Source organism: Gymnoscopelus braueri, assembly GCF_963280865.1.
Source record: "Gymnoscopelus braueri genome assembly, chromosome: 2".
In the NCBI taxonomy this organism is placed as follows: Eukaryota; Metazoa; Chordata; class Actinopteri; order Myctophiformes; family Myctophidae; genus Gymnoscopelus; species Gymnoscopelus braueri.
This window is the reverse complement of record NC_137604.1, coordinates 25,705,491-25,726,038: the sequence shown is the minus strand read 5'-3', so window position 1 is coordinate 25,726,038 and position 20,548 is coordinate 25,705,491. Positions and strand designations below refer to the sequence as shown.

The 20,548-nt window shown below is 41.4% G+C and overlaps 1 protein-coding gene and 1 long non-coding RNA gene across 2 annotated transcripts in view; one reads left to right on the top strand and one right to left on the bottom strand.

Annotated features, from left to right (window-relative positions):
- Positions 1–20,548, bottom strand: part of adgrl3.1 (adhesion G protein-coupled receptor L3.1) — a 246,164-nt gene that overhangs the window by 140,520 nt on the left and 85,096 nt on the right. The window lies entirely within an intron of this gene.
- LOC308097172 lies at positions 332–17,940 on the top strand. Its single transcript, XR_013934190.1, has 5 exons — positions 332–459; positions 1,258–1,331; positions 3,522–3,589; positions 9,118–9,159; positions 16,907–17,940. It is a non-coding gene; the product is annotated as an uncharacterized lncRNA (long non-coding RNA).

Below are 20,548 nucleotides of genomic sequence, written 5' to 3'. Positions count from 1 at the left end.
TCCGGCCGGATGATGTAACGAGACACGCTCAACGTTGCCATGTCCGCTTATTATAAGCGAATGTTGGCTACTTTCTCTTTAAAGTTGCTCGTAAATATTTGTGGTTGTTAATTTTTGGCTTTCTTTCTTAAAGTGCAGTTTCTTATCGCAAGGAGTTGTGAGCTTGTAGATCGGCTTTTTTCAAATAGCGTAGTGTTTAAAGGGCGAAGGGCGGCTCGCTTCTTTTGGGCTTGTTTTCATAGACCTGGTTGCTTGTTTCTGTCGCAAAATCTGGCAACCCGCTCTGCCCACATGGACCGCCCCCCTTCTCCCTCCTTCTCAGAACTTTGAATTGTTTGCTGGTCGGTAACGTTGTTGCGAGAGAAATTGCAAACAATTAAACTTCATTTACTTTTACATCATATCACTGATCTACATCTTTTCTTCGGAGGAGTTTCATTTGGTCGTCTTTTGTGTGAGGTGAGTAATAATATAATTGGTATATTATAGTATAATCCATCCATTAGCCATATATGCTACTTTCCAAGCTAACGTTGCATCGTCATGGATGAAGTCCAACCTGGTGTTTGCACTTTTTCCCGTTTTGTTCCGTACATCTACGTTCACTTTTCAAACAAAGTGTTTACCCGATGGCCACGAATGTTACGATTATGTACGGCTGCCCAGAAATACCCGCATTTTCCGTATTGTTCAATTAAAATACTTTTAATCCGATCGGTGGCCATTTGCTCATAGAGTTATATTGTATCAGAGTGCAATACACATCGCAACCGATAGGGTCACACGGTTGAAAGCATGGGGGAAATGCTGAGACTGGCCACCGATCGGATTAAAATGCTTTTTATTGAACAATACGGAACATACTGGTACTTTTGTGGGCCCCTACATACTTTTAACATCCGTGGCCATGAGGTAAGCACTTTATATTTGAAATGTGAACGTTTATGTAGATGTACGGGCCGTAAATGGACAAAGTGCAAACACGTGTGTGTGTGTGTGTGTGTGTGTGTGTGTGTGTGTGCGCACAATATTTTTACAGATTGAAAAGTAGCAGATCTACAAGCTCACTTTTGTGCTTAGAATAAATGACCTCAATGGAAAGCACATTTAAACAACTGAATATAGCAGATGTAGAAGCTCACTTGTAGATCTAGATAAGATGTGGTGTGAGCAGCTGTCTATGTAAATCAATAACAAATATATCTTCTTCAGTTTAACTTTTTGTCTAAAATAAAAAATGTTTTAATTCATTTGCAGGTGTGGTGGAGATCTTGTTTGTTGGTGACAGAGAGAGCAGACAGACCTCTTCCAGACTAACTACTGCAAGCCAGGTTTGTTTAACATACAAACCTGACACATTTGTAATCATCTAATGTTGCCATTATGGAAATGGTCTTGGGGTCAAAATGGCAGATCTACAAGCTCATAGCGTGCCACTCGGTGCTGCGCTATGAGCTTGTAGATCTGGTATTTTTGAAAAATTGTGCCAATCTTTGAATATATATTCTATAAATAATTAGAAAAACACGTATGTTGCTATATCAGTGGTGCTCCAACTTTTCCATGTCAAGGACCCCCAAAATGATATGTATTTGGCCGTGGACTTCCATCTCAAAATGTCACGATTTTGAAAAAATGGCACATACAAGCTCATGGTGCAGCATATTATTTTTTACAAGTGACCTTGTAGATCTACTATTTCTGCTTTTCTCACTATATTTGATATGTTTGGCAAATATTTGTAGATGCCTTTGAATACTTGTGTATTTTTTTAAAGCATAAGGCACTACACTGTCTCAGCATTCTATGTACAGTATGTGACTACCTTGCTTATATAACAAGATTCAGTTTTTAATTGACTTTGCTTGTTATATTTATTCTGTTAAAACTTGTGATTAAGATGGACAACTAGCCTCTAACAGGAGAATGTAGGACTGAGGTGAGGTGTGTGACACACACTCAGTGCCGCGCTATGAGCTTGTAGATCTTCTATTTTTGAATAGCCAAAGAAATCTAAAATTGACACACAGATGTGTCCCCGGTCATAAGGTATTGAAAGCAGTTACTGTGTTAACCCAGAAGGCGCATACCAGAAGCCCTACATAAGTAACACTGTCAGCATACTGGTACAGTTCTGGTATAGTTGCTGATGCATCTCTGTCATTTTAGATTTCTTTGGCTTTTCAAAAATACCAGATATACAAGCACCGAGTGCTACGCTATGAGCTTGTAGATCTGCTATTCTTTTTAAATCGTGAAAATGTGCCAACATTTTTAACTCTTATCTGTGCTTCTGACTGAGAGTCTGGAACAACATAGTTTTAAAATGCGTGTCCCCGGCCAAATGCAAATATATATTGGGGCTTCTGGGGGTCCCTTGAACAACATATTTTGACTATGATCTGTGCTTCTCGGGGTCCCTGGAAGAACATATTTTGAAATTGAGGTCCGCAGCCAAATGCATATCATTTTGGGGGTCCTTGACATGGAATAGTACCACTGATTGCACAGAGTGCCGCGCTATGAGCTTGTAGATCTGCTATATATTTTTTTAAATCTTGATAACTGACGCAAATCTTTGAATATGTATTTAAAAGCTAACATTTGTATCTCAAATCATCGCTTCTGGGTAGTGTCGCACTATGAGCTTGTAGATCTGCTATTTTTGCTAACATTTGAACATTTGCAAAAAAAATTAACTGTCCCTGGAACAACATATTTTGAGATGGGAGTCTTACCATATACATATCATTTTGGGGGTCTTTCACATGGAATATTTGGAGTACCACTGATATAGCAACTTAGGTTTTTTTCAAACAAATGTAGCAGATCTACAAGCTCATAGTGCAGGACAGAGTGCCGCGCTGTGAGCTTGTAGATCTGCTATACATGTTTTTTTTTAAATCTTAAACTGATGCACATCTTTGAATATATATTTTTGTATCTCAAATCATTGCTTCTGGGGAATCAACAAATGTCTTCTAAATCCTAATAGTTTTTTTTTTAAAACTTAGGTTGCAGTAATATCAGTGGTTCTCAAACCTTTATATGTTGATGGACCCCAAATTGATATGTATTTTGCCACAGACCTAGTGCGACACCGAGTGCCACGCTATGAACTTGTAGATCTGCTATTTTTGAAAATCTGCGTACATTTTTAACTTCATCTGTGTGTCCCGCCATGAACTTGTAGATCTGCTATTTTTTAAAAGCCAAAGTATAAAATAATGGTTAAACTGGTTACACAGATCCGTTCCTGCTCTTAATGGCTTAAACAATGGGTAGATCTCAGCAGAGATGTGGAACTATATACTGAATATAGCAGATCTACAAGCTCACCTGTGAGCTTGTAGTTTCTCTGGAACCATGTGATAAAAAGCATTAAACAGATTGAAAGTATTTGACCAGGAGTAAGCTATAGTTTGACACAGTGGTTGCTTACTTTGTCCTCAAGTGATAGTAGTATAGTTTTATGTGGATGTATGTAACTTTGGTGCCTAAAATACTATATTTCTGAACAGGTCCTGTGGGTGGACACTGGACAACCGTGTTCGAGGGACAGACCCTGCCTGACAGACACAACTGCAAGGTTTGTTTAAGTTAACCAACCTAAATTTGTATTGGGGTCATCACTTTCAATGCTTGTATATGTTGTATCCTGTATGAGTTCTCTCTCCTGATTGGATGAAATTGGTCTCCCAAAATCAACCTACATTATATTTCACAATTGGAACAAATAGTCTCTGCTTGATTTACTATATATTGTGAAGTGGCTGGCATGCACACATTTTGTATTACCCTTAAAGACCGGGAACATATCTGTAATTTTACATTTCTTTGCCAATTCATAAATAGCAGATCTACAAGCTCATAAAATGGCATTGAGTGTCGCACTATGAGCTTGTAGATCTGCTATTTTTGAAAAATCTTGAACATTTGCAAACATTTTTGTGTGTTTGTGTGGTGTTTAACTCCTAGAGTGTATAAATGTAACCCTTGGATACAATATAAATGGACCCGTAAGGGTCTATTTGGTTACATCTAAATACACAGAGATACTAGGTTATGGGGGTCTGGTCTAATGCATTGGCTAAAAATGGAAGTTCTTTTGATATTACAATAGTTTGAACCACTGGTATCCAGGTGAAAAGTATTTGTTGCTTCAACTTTCTATAGAGTTGTCAGCTGACTGAAAGGTGATAATAAGGGGGTGATTAGAGGTGTGGCTAGGGGTTGAATAAATGACCCATTGTTGATTTCCATTAACAGGCCCTGATTGTGTCTCCTCTGTGCCTGTCTTATCTATTGTGGCCAATGTTTCAGCACAATATGACAGTTTTCAAGATCTATCTTGGCACTGTTTCTTTGCTACTGTCCAGTTTATAGAAAGCTATATGCTGATAGCCATCATTGCTTTGTGTTTGTTTAGTAACACGGAACACCCCGTCTCAGTCTGCAGTTCCTTTTTAAACCCAAAATAAAGAGTGGGTTGGCAATTTCATCCAATCATAATCAATAACTTGATTGTATAGGCTGTGTCCTGTATGAGTTCTCTCTCCTGATTGGATGAAATTGGTCTCTCAAAATCACAATTTCGTTTTAAAGGCAGTTACTGTGTCACCTAGAAGGAGTATACTAACAGCACCCCTACTTAAGTAAGACTGTTTGCATTCTGGTACAGTGGTGTAGTCAATTGGTATGGTTGCTGTGTTTTCACGTTGTGGATGCAATGTATTATTTAGTATATTCATTTCCATTTGATAGTATGCTTTAATAAGTACCTGACAAACAAACATGCTCACTTGTGTGTGTCTTTGGGTCAATCCAGAGCCAGTTTTAAGGAGCCATTGCCAATATCGATAGCTTGATTTACTTATATTATGATAAGTGCTAGGCATGCCTGAATTTTGTATACCCTTTAAGACCCTTTAAGACCGGGATCGCTGTCATTTTAGATTTATTTGGCTATTCAAAAATAGCAGATATACAAGCTCATTGCGCAGTACCAAGTGAGCTTGTAGATCTGCTATTTTTGAAAAATCTTGAAAGTTTGCAACAAAAAAAAACTCTGATCTGTGCTTCTGGGGGTCCCTGGAACAACATATTTTGACATAAGGGTCTGTGGCAAAATACATATTATTTTGGGGGTCCTTTGCAAACATTTTTAACTCCGATATGTGCTACTGGGAGTTCCTGGAACAACATATTTTGAGATGGGGGTCTGCGGCCAAATGCATATCATTTTGGGGGTCATTCACATGGAAAAGTGGAGCACTAAGACACGTTGGCAGCGTGTAGATCTGCTATTTTTACTCTTATTGTGTGACACTCTTGTATGATGAAGTAGGGCAGTGGTTCTCAAACTTCTTGGTTTCAAGGACGTTTATGTAGATGTACTAGCCACTAACAGGATAAATTAGGGCTGAGATGAGGTGGGTGGGTGTGTGTGGATGGGTGGGTGGGTGGTGGGGGGGGGGGTCACACATGGTCACACCACTTATTCTTATTTAAAATAGCAGATCTACAAGCTCATTTTCTGAGCTTGTAGATCTGCTATTGTCCCTATATTGACATGCTCACGCCCTTGTGCCCAGACTGTGTCTGTCTATCTGTGTACATTTGTGATGTCGTACTGTACAGTGTTGCATTGCTGATTTGGTATGTTGGCATAGACAAATATTGTACTTATACTTCTATCCACTACATCTCAGAGGCTTGTAGATCTGATATTGTCCCTATATTGACATGCTCATGCCCTTCTGCTCTGACTGTCTATCTGTGTACATTTTTGGTGTGAGTACTGTATAGTGTTGCATTGCTGATTTGGCTGATCATAGCGCAGCACCAAGTGAGCTTGTAGATCTGCTATATTTGAAAAATCTTGAAAGTTTGCAAACATTTTTAACTCTGATCTGTGCTTCTGGGGATCCCTGGAACAACATATTTTGACATAAGGGTCCGCTGCTAAATACATATCATATTGGGGGTCCTCTGCGAACATTTTTTAACTCCGATATGTGCTTCTGGGAGTTCCTGGAACAACATATTTTGAGATGGGGTCTGCGGCCAAATGCATATCATTTTGCGGGTCCTTCACATAGAAAGGTGGAGCACCAAGACACGTTGGAAGCTTGTAGATCTGCTCTTTTTACTCTTATTGTGTGACACTCTTGTATGATGAAGTAGTCAGTAGTAGGCAGTGGTTCTCAAACTTTTATGTAGATGTACAGGCCGTAAATGGATAAAGTGCAAACACCAGGTTGAAGTCATGTTTCAGAGCTAGCTTTGTTAGCTACATGATTGTTTTTTATAACATTGTGTCACAATCCACCTCCACCATATTCTGTGAAAATTTCAACATTTGTGATTAATAAACAGACCACTAGCCACTAACAGGAGAAACTAGGGCTGAGATGAGGTGGGTGTGTGTGTGGTTCACATTGTCACACCACTCATTTAAAATAGCAGATCTACAAGCTCATTTTCTGAGCTTGTAGATCTGCTATTGTCCCTATATTGACATGGTCACGCCCTTGTGCTCAGATTGTGTCTGTCTATCTGTGTACATTTGCGGTGTGAGTACTGCACAGTGTTGAATTGCTGATCTGGTATGTTGGCAGTTGGCATAGATGGACAAATATTGTACTTGTAATCCACTACAATAATTTGAAAACTCTTACTTTGTAGATTTTGATTATTGTTTAAATCTATCTAAACTTTGGCTATTTGAAAATTATCTCCCAAATTGGCAGACATCTGTAGCCATGTGATAACCAGGCATTATACATATTTGAAAATAGCAGATCTACAAGCTCACTTTAAACTTTTAGCCTTATTATAAATGGCCGATCTACAAGCTCACTTGTCAGATTGTAGATCACTTGTGAGCTTGTAGATCTGCCAATGTCACTATATGCACTTGCTTTTATAATTTTGTCTAAAATACAGCAAAAACGGTGATTTTACTGTACCTTTAAAAAAATCATGGAATAATCTCTGACTGCCGTCCTCACAGAGATTGGCGCATTACATGCATGGGGTTATCAAGATTCCCAGAGGGGTCCCCAAATTATTTCGTTGGTCCCCAGATTATTAGCTTAATTGAAACACTTTCTTTCTTTTTTAAATGCCAACTCCTATTATTTTAGCTTATTTTGCACACTTTATTGTCTCCGCCAGGCCGGAAGGCATGCCTGAGATTGTTTTGCACCCTGTGTGTGTGTCATTCTGTCTGTGGACAGTCAATCTCTGGTACCGTTGGCTTGATGGCAGTGAAACTGTGCACACACGCTCTCTGGATGCCAGAGCAGAATTATGTCCCAAAAAAGTCATATGGGGCTGTAATTGTGCCACCAGGAGGCCGATTTTTTTTTGACCGTGCTTCTACACATGTTGTCCAAATATGACGCTAATCGGTACACAGTGTCTCTATTGTCATTAAACGAAACTGGTCTTTCAGATTTGTCATATTCCATCCTGATTGGCTAAGATTGCCTTCCAAAGTTTGCAGGAGTGGTCCGTTTTGAACAAAATTCCTCAAATCATGAACACGGCGTGCAATTTCTGTGACATTTTGCAAGCACATTCCCACTTGGCAGAGGAAGAAATGCCACTTGAAAAATGTCACGTCAGCCTCATGGTGGCGCTATAGCAGGTCGATTCATGTTTGTACCTATAACTGCACGATATGTGTAAAACTTTGTATGCACACTCCCTAGTGGCCAAGAAAAAGCCTTTGCCCTGCATTTTTCACATCTGCCTGTTATAGCGCCTTCAGGTGGCTGACTTGTGTAAAACTTATATTTGATATTACAGATTTTATCCAAATTGCACGCAAATAGTCATGTGATCAAGACGGATGTCTCTTGTCCAATGTCATCCGGTTCCAAGCAACTGTCCAGGCCATGTCCAGGTCTCTGCGCAGTCCAGGTCCAGGTCTTTTAACGGATCTGACCTTTCATATTCCACCCTGATTAGCTAAGATTGACATCTAGAATACCACAAATCATTATAGCACCGTCTGATTGCGGTGAAACTTTGCACGCACATTCGCACTACTTTGAGATACAAGTGCCACCCTCTTAGCATTGCCCTATTATAGCTCCATCAGAGGCCGGTTTTTGCAAAACAATTTTTAAATTAGTCCCACAAATGTTGTCCAAACATCACGCAAATCGGTACACATTATCTTCATAGTCAAGTGATCAAAACAAATCTGTACAGTTTTTCATATTCATCCTGATTGACGAATTCCAAACATTGCTGGCCCATAATAACCTACCTGACCTGGTGGAGACTGGAGACCTGTGCTCCGAGAAGCACTTTCTCTAGTTGCATTCTGTTTCCACACATATTAAAAAGGTCATGACTATATAGGATCCAATTTGGCCAAAGCTGCCAACCATTTTTAATCAAAAAATTCAAATGGATTACAACAAAATGGTTACACCATTACTCTACAGATAAATGGTAACATTAGTGTTTGCAACAGTAAACTTATGAATTAATGCATTATTTTCCCACACTGCTTTACCTAAGATAAACTATGCAGATGATATGCGTACTTCAATTCTATGGTGTACTCATCATATACATAATCTTTGGTATACATATATGCTTATGTAATACTTTCTCTCTTTTGTTAGACTTCTCCAAATGTTTTGGTTAATACTGTATAAAATCTTGAATAGTTAAAGTTCAACAAGGGAATGTCAGCTTTGTCTGTTATAGCCATAATAGCATAAATGGTAGATGGATATCAATAAAATATATATGCACCATACATACAAATGCAGCTGTTAGATTGCTAACACACCAATAATGCACATTATGGAAAGATAAAGAACTCAACGCAGTCAGAGAAATGACTTCATATATACCGATACTTGATCATAGACAAAGATTTTCATCAAAAATGTTTTTCAGTTCCGAACATGCTCTGTGCAATAGCAGTGTATAACACTTCAAATGGCCATGCTTCAGTGACCCATGCTCATAGCAGTGCAACTTATAACTAGGTTTGAAGGCTGCGCAGCGGCCTGAAAATCTACTGTCATAAAATGTAATTATATTGTAAAACTATAGCGCTATTCTGAAATTGTTCTCTTTTTTTTCTAGAGTTCATCAGATCGGAACAGCTCTTCTGGTGACTTTTTAACGGTAAGTAAGTTGATTCTAGATGCCTACAGTGATTTGTGACTAATGCTACACTAGTATTGAAGGTTGTTTTTTTGGTAAAGACAGTAAATTTTAATAAAAGTTCAAATCTAAAACTCGGTGACATCATGCCTTGTCGTGGGAAGAGATCTTTCGCTAAAAAGAAAAGCTGGGAAGCTAAAAAGGCCCATACATATTCACCAAACAGTTGCACAGAGTTCGATGAAGGGACACAAAATACATTTACTCCAGCCATGGAGCCTGTGGTAGAAACAGCTCAGCAACATGCACAGTCTGATGTTGAAGATAACATTGGCGCGGCCATGGACCTTTCCAACAATGACCCTGTACAACAAGCATGCACCGCGCCACCTTCTGTGAAATCTGTGCAGGCATCCAAAAGCCAAAATCATCATAAGTTTTCCCAAATGTCAAAGAATCGGCAGTGTACATGCATGGCTCTGACATTTTTGGCACACCAACATGAAGGTCTTGACTTGAAGATGGATGATCTTGACAAGATACTGGACAAGGGAGACAGCCTGTATAAAAGAACAATAGGACAACTAATTAGACAGAAGCAGTTTAAGTCATGGCAGCTGACAATGGAGGAAGTACCTCTCAAGGTGGAAACGGAACACAATATGTACTCCGTGAAAAAATCTAACGTGGACATGGGATATATGAGAGCTGAGGCAGAGCCCTACCGACGGCATTGGTGGCTGAAGCTTCAGGAAAGACTTAAGTGTCTGTCTGAGAATGTCAAATATGCACTCCTAACAGTATCACCACACACCATTGCCGTTTTTAGAGACAGGTCTGGAAGATATGGACTGTTTGACTCTCACCAGAGAAGTGCTGATGGCCTACCTTTGTCTGGAGGAAAAGCTGTAATGATGACCTTCACTCAGTTGGATGATCTGTTCGCTAAGATTGATCAGCTAATTGACTTCTCACATTCATCGAACAGGATTGACCAAATGCAGTTTGACTTCATGCCAGTGACATTTGAACAGACAAATGCTCGGTCACCCCATCTGTCAACAGTGCAAATTCATCCTGACAACCTGCATCACAAAGAGCCTGTCGATCAAACTAGCCAGGATGAAACAAACACTGAACCTCCAATCACCAAGCAATCTTTGCAGGCAGGACATTCACCATCAACACAAGTGATGTCAGACACTACAAATGAAAGAGCCAACAAAATGAGTCGACAACGGAAACTGAAAATAATGAGGAGACAAAGAGAGGATCAACTGCAATCTGATACCAAGGAAAAACCGAGGACTCCAAGGAAGGAATACATGAACAAATACATTGCCATGAGATGTATAACGGATAAAAAATTCAAGGAACAGCAAAACAAATTCAAGAAGGCATATGACAACAGGAGATTTAGAGAAGATGAAGAATTCAGAGCGAAGAAGTCGGCTTATGGCAAAAGGAGGCTCAATGATGATGAGTTTAGAAAGAAGCACAATGTTTATGTAAACAAGAGGTTCAGAGAAGATGAGGAGTTCAGGGAAAAGGTTAGGGAACACATGAAGTCCTACATGGCCCGCAGATGCAAAACGGACCCATTCTTCAAGATGCGCCGTGACATCCGACGTTCAATAAGAATAAGAAATAGATACAAGGACTTATGTGATATCCTGCGCAAACGGGGCATTGCTGTAAAAGCGAGTAAAGATTTAGATACTGTGAGGATAGATGTAGCTCCCGCACCCCAACAGAATGGGCTACTACAAGGCGCTATAGCGAGTTTCCATAAAGTCATAAAACATGGACCAACTTTTGTGTGCACAACGTGCCATCGGACTCTTTTCGCTGGTCAAGTGAATGTTTGTCATCGGTCAAATTACACGATCAAACCCGCCGTGGTTGCTGCCTGCTTAACAGGCAAATACCTTCATTCGTGTGATGATCAATGTGGAGGGCCGGAAGATTGCACTGTACCCGAAGAAAGGCGAAAAGAGTGGATTTGTCAATGCTGTCACAAAAGTGTAGTAGCAGGAAGAATGCCACGCTTGGCTGTCGCAAACAACCTGGAACTTGCACCCATTCCTCCAGAGCTCCGCCAACTCAATGTGCTGGAAAGACAATTATCGGCAATAGACATACCATTTGCCAAGATTCTCACACTTCCTAAAGGCAAACAGAGTGCTATATATGGTGCTGTGGTGTGCGTGCCAGCAGACGTGGAAACCACAGTAAACACCCTACCCAGAAGGCTCGACTCATCCCGTTTGTACAGGGTGAAACTGAAGAGACGTCTGCGGTACAAAGGCCATCATTTGTTTCACACTGTCAATATGACCAATGTCTTACTGGGCTTGAGGAAACTCATTGAGACACACCCCGACTACAAAAACATCACAATCCGAGATGATGAGAGCATCAACGATGAAAATGTGGAGGGCCAGCTTGAAGACCTACCCACTGTTGAACTTGAAGACCTACCCACTGTTGAACAGACAGGCACAGACGAAGTCATGGACAGTTGTGACGACGCCGAAATGATGGAAGTAGCCGATGCGACTGAATCTCTCGACCCGTCACAGAGAGTGGATCAACATCCACCCACTGCCCAAGATGAGCAAGATGCGCTGAGACCTGGACATGGCCTGGACAGTTGCTTGGAACCGGATGACATTGGACAAGAGACAATGACATACGGAGATGGCATATTCTGCATCGCCCCAGCTGAAGGAAACAGGCCTGTCAGCTATAGCACAGCCCCTAACCTCGAAGCAAGGGCCTTCCCTACATTGTTTCCAACTGGAGAGAACACGTTGGATCGTAAGAGAAAGCTCAAACTGACACCAAGCAGGTACTTCAACGCAAGGCTTTTCAATGTTGATGATCGTTTTGCGAGAGACCAAAGCTATCTCTTTTTTGCCCAGTTTGTTACAGAGACCCACTTGGCAAAAAACACCATCTCAATTCAATTGAGGAAGGGCAAACCCTTTAGCAAGGATGGTCGCAGGATCTCCAACAAGATGTTGCAGGACAAGCATGAAGTTGAGAGACTGGTCAGAAACCGGGATGCAACAAGGTTCATGCAACCCCTGAGGGGGACGCCAGCCTACTGGCAGAAGACCATGTATGATTTATTTGCCATGGTCCGTCAGTTAGGCCCACCTACCTTCTTTTTGACCTTAAGTGCTGCAGAATTCAGATGGCCAGAGGTCATAACGGCAATAAAAGCACAGCAAGGCCAAATTGTGGATTTTGACAAGCTGGACTGGAATGAGAAGTGCGACATCCTCAGAAGCAATGCAGTGACTACCATGCGAATGTTTGACAAGCGAGTTCGTTCTGCGTATACAAAACTGCTGTTGTCTGATGCTCGCCCAATCGGACACGTCATAGACTGGTTCCATAGAATCGAGTATCAAAACCGGGGTTCGCCGCATGTTCACGCCTTAATGTGGGTAGCCGACGCCCCCAAACTTGGAGAAGACTCGGACGAGAAGATATGCGAATTTGCGGACCGCTACATTTCGTGCCAGCTGCCTGATCCAAACGAAAATCCTGTGCTTCACCGAATTGTCCAAGAAGTTCAGATGCACAGCAAAAACCACACAAAGTCCTGTAAGAAAGGTAACAAGACATGCAGGTTTGGATTCCCCAAGGCACCAGTGGACACAACCTGGTTAACTAACCCAACGCCAGTTGATCCAACGGAGGAAGTCACGGATGAAAACGAAAGGGGCGCAACAGGAGGAAATGAAGGAGCAAACGAAAGTGCAAAGAGGAGTACCGAAGGCATAGGCAAACAACAGAGGGCAAGAGCACAAGCTGCTTTGGCCAAACTCAAACCTCTGTATGATCTACTTCTGGACTTGCCATCAGAACTGACCGATCTCTCAGAGTTGCTGGCAAAGTGCAATTTGACTCACGAAGAGTACGACAGCTATCTTGAAGACTTGAGGAATGTCCAGGTCCTCTTGATGAAGCGTGGAGTCAAGGACTGCTATGTGAACAACTACAACCCAGTTTTGCTGGAGGCCTGGAATGCCAACATGGATATCCAGTTTGTCCTGGACCACTTTGTTTGCATCTCATACATGCTGTCCTACATATCCAAGGCCGAACATGAGATGGGTGAGCTTCTGAAACAAGTAGTCGAAGGCATAGACCCCACAAAAGTGACCGAAAGGGGTGCAATGAACGAACTTGTTCACGCATATGTGAAAAACAGACAGGTTAGCTCTCAGGAGGCAGTGGCCCGAACTTGCAGCTTGCAATTGAAGGAATGCTCCCGCGAAGTTGTCTTCCTCCCGACGGATGACAATGCAATGAAAATGAGCCTCCCGCTCAGCTTGCTGCAGAAAAGACCAGCCGATTCGAACCAAGTGTGGATGTCAGGGCTTCTTGACAAATACAACGCCAGACCCAAAACACTGGTGTTTGACAACATGTGTCTAGCAGAATTTGCATCCGAGTACAGGATTGTGTACGGTAGCGAAGCAAAAAAGCCAGATTGCCTGAAGCTGTCTGACAACATGGGAACCATTAAGAAACGCTCGACGGATGGCCGACCCGCGGTTATCAGATACGCGAAGTTCTCGGAACAGAAGGACCCCGAGAAATACTTCGGCAACTTGCTGAAGGCTTACCTTCCGCATCGCTATCAGACCACACTGAAAACCGCAATCTTCCCCACCTACAAGGAGTTCTACGACTCTGCGTCTGTGAAAATACCTGGACAAAAATGGACATGCCGCGCAAATGCCATTGTTGATGAGAACAAAATGAGGTATGAAAAACACAGCAAATCGATGGAAGAAGCATTAGAGGAATTCATGAAGCATGGCCCTGCGGAAGATGCGTGGGCCAACATTGCCCCAGAAAATGAGCTCGAGCGGATGGAATGTCTTGCCGAACAAGATCAAGATCCACAGGCAGACGACGAACAAGACGACGTCCCAGAGTTCAGTTGTCAAGAGGTGGGTACAATTGTTGGTCACAGGGTATCGGCTCCGCAAATGAGCCTCGATTATCTGCGTTCAATGTGTCGAAACCTCAACCGGACTCAAGCCTCCATCTTTCACTCTGTACGTGAATGGTGCTTCAAGAGCGTACTCGACCAGAAACCCGAACCCTTCTTCTTCTTTGTCACTGGGGGTGCTGGAACTGGCAAATCACACCTGATCAAGTGCATCTACGGTGAGGCAACACGGATTCTCCGTCGACTCCCCAGACTGTTTGAGGAGACGGACGCATCCATGCCCACAGTGCTGCTGTCTGCGTTTACAGGAACTGCGGCATACAACATCGCGGGAAACACACTGCATTCCCTGTTGAAGTTGCCAAGAAAACTGAAACCACCCTACATAGGACTGGGAAACAAATTGGATGACGTGAGGGCAAAGCTGGGAAATGCGGAGATCATCGTCATAGATGAGGTGTCGATGATTTCAAAGGCTATGTTTATCTACATCCACTGGAGACTGCAGGAGATTAAAGGCAGTAAGAGGCCATTCGGCGGCATGTCGGTACTTGTAGTAGGCGACTTTTACCAGCTCCCTCCAACGTCAAGTGGGAAACCGCTCTGTGTGCTCGAGGAAGGCCAACCGGACCTTCTGCTCGAACACTTTCAGATGATCACGTTGACCGAGATCATGCGACAGAAAGATGATCTGCCCTACGCAGAGCTTCTGAATAGGTTGAGAGTCAAAGCGAAGAAGGATCCGCTGAGTGACACAGACAAAGCACTCCTTGCTCAGAGAGTGACTGTGCGTGACCGTTGTCCTAAGGATGTTGTGCACATCTTCGCAACCAACAAAGAGGTGTCCGAACACAACGCCAAATCTTTGTCTGCGCTCCACAGCCACATCGTCAACATACCCGCGGAAGACTACAAACAAGTCCATAACCACAAGACTCGCCTTGCCAGTCCCTGTACAGGAGAGCAGAACGATCTTCTTGACAACTTGCAGGTTGCAGAAGGCGCCCCAATCGTGATCATCAGGAACATAGATGTGGAGGATGGCCTTGTGAACGGGACATTTGGCAAGATGGCTAGTGTAGAGATGCACGTAAACGAGGACGGAAGTAGAGTAGCCAAGCTTTGGCTTGTAGTAGACAAGCCTGAAGCAGGACAGAAATACCGGAAAACTACACCTGGCAGTACACAAGTGTACGTCGAGAGATATGAGGAACACCTGAGCAATAACACGCTTCGTAGGCAATTTCCCATCAAGTTGGCATATGCTTGCACAGCTCACAAAGTCCAAGGCATGACTACACAATCTGCTGTGGTTTCCTTGAAACGGATCTTCCAACCAGGCATGGCCTACGTTGCCCTCAGTAGGACAACGTCATTGCAAGGATTGCACATCATTGACTTCGATGCGAAGAAAATCTATGCTGATCCTGCAATCACAGCTGCCCTGGAATCCATGAAGACCGCCTCACTGGACAGTGTTATGCCACTGTTGAAGTATCGAGAGACGACAGGCCAGGCGCAAACACTCGCGATTGTCCATCACAACACGCAAAGTTTACCGGCACACATTCAGGACATCAAAAAACATCACGAACTGACCCATGCAGATGTCCTGTGCTTGACCGAGACGCATCTCACCGGCTCCTTTGTGGCTGACAGTCTCCAATTGGATGGATACACCATGTTCAGCCGCAACAAGCACATCTCGTACACCAGCCGTCCTGAACGTGCAGAACAGAATGGCGGTGGCGTCGCTGTGTATGTGAAGGACCATTTCCAGGCATGTGAAAAGCGTTACCTACACAATGTGACAAACCTCGAGTTTGTGGTCGTCAAGATAGAGTCCCCTGTCAAGCTTCTGATCGCTGCAGTGTACAGACCACCACGTTACGATGACCCGTTCATGGAAAATCTGAAGGCGCTTCTGGACTCCTTAGAAGTGATGGACCACCATCCCATCGTAGTCTGTGGTGATTTCAACGAAAATCTACTGGCCAGTGTAGGTACTCCGATAGCGATGCTGCTCGAGTCCAGAGGATACACACAACTGATCAAGGAGAAGACTACTGACAAAAACACGCTGTTGGATCACATTTACATCTCAAGACCAGAGCAATGTCTACAGTCTGGAGTACTACGTACGTACTACAGCTACCATGATCCTGTGTATTGCGTATTATCCTCCGATCAGGACTAGTGCATAGCCTGCAAGACAAGCTTGCAAACACTGGAACCATGTAGACCTTAGTTTCAAGGACATCGTGCTCTTTCCCACCAAACGCATTCTGACCTGCTCTTATAAATCACATCTGCCGCACTCAATAACAAAAGGATTGCGAACAATGGAACCTCTTGATCACCAACCCTGTCATTGGATATATCACTGGAACATGTGAATGAGCTGCCCAAATAGTGGTCACCAGAGATGATCGTTTGACGGTATGAACTATTCATAGCCAACGCTACATCATTCTCTGGTGCCACTCCAGCGCAAAGTCTCATCTGCCACACTAAATAACAAACGGATTGCGAACAATGGAACCTCTTGATCACCAACCCTGTCATTGGATATATCACTGGAACATGTGAATCAGCTGCCCAAGTAGTGACCGGGCCTCATCGTAGCCGCACCTATACTTTGGAATCTCCCATTACGCAGCAGCCAAATCTCACCTTTTTTCTCTTGTCGCTAGTATTATTCATATTGTAGCATTGTTTTGTCTTTTTTCATAATTACTGATTGTGAAGCATTTGTTTGAAAAGAACACTAACACTTGTTTCCCTGTTTTTCAGAAGCCGTCCAGCACTGATATTGTTTTTGCCTTTAACCTTTTTCTACATTTCAGGAATGTTCTTTGTGAATAATTGTCATATTTCTAATTGTCATTTATGTTGTGGCTCGTGAACCGGTAGTACCCAATTTCTATAAACACAATATTGGCCATCCCTGAATTTAATAACAAACTCACACATAAAATAATCAATTCTAAAAAATGCATAACAAACTATTTTGGATTGTATACTGCCTTTTCATGACCCACTACCTTATATTTACATGTGCATGTTGTAAATGTTTTAACTCACCATTTGTTTTTAGGGCTGTAAGACTGTAACACTTATTAGGACTAAATTATTTTTTAATAAATGTTGTCAAAAAATTTAATTTTATTCAAACAGCCAATATACAAGCATTAAAATAGGACTTAATTTCTTAATTAAACTAATAAATGTAATCCCAAAATAATTATGGAAAATGTTACACATTGATTCATTGATAAATACAAAATTAGATATCTACAAAATACACTTTGAGATAATTCACTTAATCAATATAGTTGCAGCCCTAAAAGTTTTACTTATTTTTCAGAATGTTCAATTTCTTAGTTTGTTTAATATATTTACCAGGAGCTTGCTTGATCGCCTTTTTTAACAAAGGGGTCGGTGCAAGAATTTTTTCCCCGTGCACTCCTAAATTGGCTGAAATAGGAGGCGGGTTTTTTGCTTCACCCTGGAAAATATTGAAATTACTTAAAGGTTAGAATATAATTTTGGACAATAACAGTAATAATAGTAATAATAATAACCATTATAGCATCAATAATATATCTGTCAATAATAATAAACTGTTTACAGGCATTGTAATAGTTATCATAAAATATAATTTGTTTAATTGTCACTAATAACTCATATTAACCTATATATAGAATCATAAAATATGACCATAATTACATATATAATCATAATAACTATAGTAAAAATAATTGATAGGACATTATACCAAATATATTAATGGTGTTGCTTACAGTAAAGGTACCAATAATACAATTGTGTTAATAAATACTTTAAACTATATCTGCTCTGCTTTGTCTCTACTTATTTTTCTTTTTGCCATGTGTTTGAAAAGTGAATCTATATGTTTGGTAATGTATTTAGTCACATGTATTTAACATTTACAATGAATACAGATGTGTTTTTACTATTCACAATCAGAAGGGTTCTTCACTACTAAAGCTGAACAAAAAGTGAAACTTTGGAATGTAACATCTCATTAATGCCTAAACCCATACACATATGAACATAATATACACAAGTTGTTCGTTTAACTGACAATAATTCTTGCCTTCTATAATTTGGTGTTTTAAGCTTGTAATTGAAAGTGTCAGACTATAATCTCTGCCTGCTGGACAAAATGGACTTCAATCCCTCTACTGTGTGTAAAATTGTGAAGCAATCTACATGGACATTAGAGCTTATCCAAAACTCCTGCCTGGTAATGACAAGTCTGTCACAATGTAGGCTAAACAATAGTTTTTCATTGTGGTATTGACACCATTAAGTAACACTGATGTGCCTGATATGCTGGGGAGTATCTATCTTACAATATACAAAATGGTATGGCTACTAGCCAGGTCGACAAGTATCGTAATGGTTCCACATGTATTATATGGTGAGACATTCACAAGTACATTACAAGGTATTTAATATCTATTATCAGGTTGGGGAAAAAAGGTGCTGAATCTTATACTAAAAACATGACATAATATAAGTGTGGGGAAAACGTGAAATGTCTTCCGAGTATTTACAACTTGTTTGCAAATCGCAGATATGCCATTTACTCTATATACACAGGGTATTTTCTCCTCACAATGTCTCAGATCAGAACAATAAGGTTTAAAAAAATGGCAAGTCTGCTTTAATAATTTATTTTGAGACCTATAACACCATCTGTTCCACTGGGGACTGAACTGTGAACTACTATGTGACGATGGATTCCTTGGACTCCCATGGCCGCAACCCAGAACTCTGCGTCGGCGCAACCACACTTTGCAATTGCCCTGAATTGCGACGCGTCTAGTATTAACATTGTTCTTGAACGATGTTAATAAACAATATTTCAAACTGCATCTCCTCCCACAGTTTTTATTCCCCAATGTTGTGCCATATCTCAAAATGACCGTCTTGACCGGGAATCGTGCGCTTGTATTTTGCTAAGAGATTGGTTAAATAGTTTAATTGATATTGATTTATTAGTGCATTAAATTTCCCCATACGCTTTAATGGAAAAGTGAAAAAACTCAAATTCAAGTATTTTTTTCTCAGAAACTGTAAGAGCTAGAGTTACCAGATTTGGAGGGGAGGTTCATAATTTAGTCCGAAATTATTAATAAAATTATCACACCATTCGGCCACATGGTGGCGCTATAACAGCCCCCTTTACGTTTTGGCCTATAACTCTTGAACCGTAGGTCGTAAAATCAAAAATTCTTTTCACCTGGATTCCTTGGGTCACGACTCATCTCCCCAAATAGGCCACGCCCATTTGCGTCAGGAAAGATTTTCCGCCATTTAGAATTTTCTTCAAAACACACTTTTTGCACCTTTTCCTACAGATTTTTCCCAAATCTCACAAAAATCGGTACACATGATCTCTGGACCCATGCGATAATCTGGACCGAAACAGAATTTTGATAGTCCATACCGTTCGTCCGTAAATGGCTTCCAAAGTTAGCGGGAGGGGCCCGTTTTACAAAAAAGACCACAAATCACGAACAAAACGTCCAGTCAATCCCAAATTTGAATCACATGTCAAGTGTGGTTTACTCAACAAATCCCCAAAAGAATTTCCACTTTGATCCATAGGGGGCGCACACAAATGCTCAAAATGTAACCGTTTGATGCAAAAACCTTATGATCAATCCTCTCAAAATGAAACGCAAGTGATCTCAGGAGTGACGTGACAATGTAATTTGCGCAGCCTCCGACGGTATTCCTCCCAGCGTATTCCTCGAGTCCCGACCGGCGTCGGCGCAACCACACTTTGCAATTGCCCTGAATTGCGACGCGTCTAGTATTAACATTGTTCTTGAACAATGTTAATAAACAATATTTCAAACTGCATCTCCTCCCACAGTTTTTATTCCCCAATTTCGTGCCATATGTCAAAATGACCGTCTTGACCGGGAATCGTGCGCTTGTATTTTGTTAAGAGATTGGTTAAATAGTTTAATTGATATTGATTTATTAGTGCATTAAATTTCCCCATCCGCTTTAATGGAAAAGTGAAAAAACTCAAATTCAAGTATTTTTTTCTCAGAAACCGTAAGAGCTAGAGTTACCAGATTTGGAGGGGAGGTTCATAATTTAGTCCGAAATTATTGAAAAAATAATTACACTAATCGGCCACATGGTGGCGCTATAACAGTGCCCTTTACGTTTTGGCCTATAACTCTTGAACCGTAGGTCTTTTTCCCTGGATTCCTTGGGTCACTACGCATCTCCCCATATAGGCCACGCCCATTTGCGTCAGGATAGATTTTCCGCCATTTTGCATTTTCTTCAAAACACACTTTTAGCTCATTTTCCCACATATTTTGTCAAAATTTCACAAAAATCGGTACACATGATCTCTGGGCCCATGCGATAAACATATCCAAA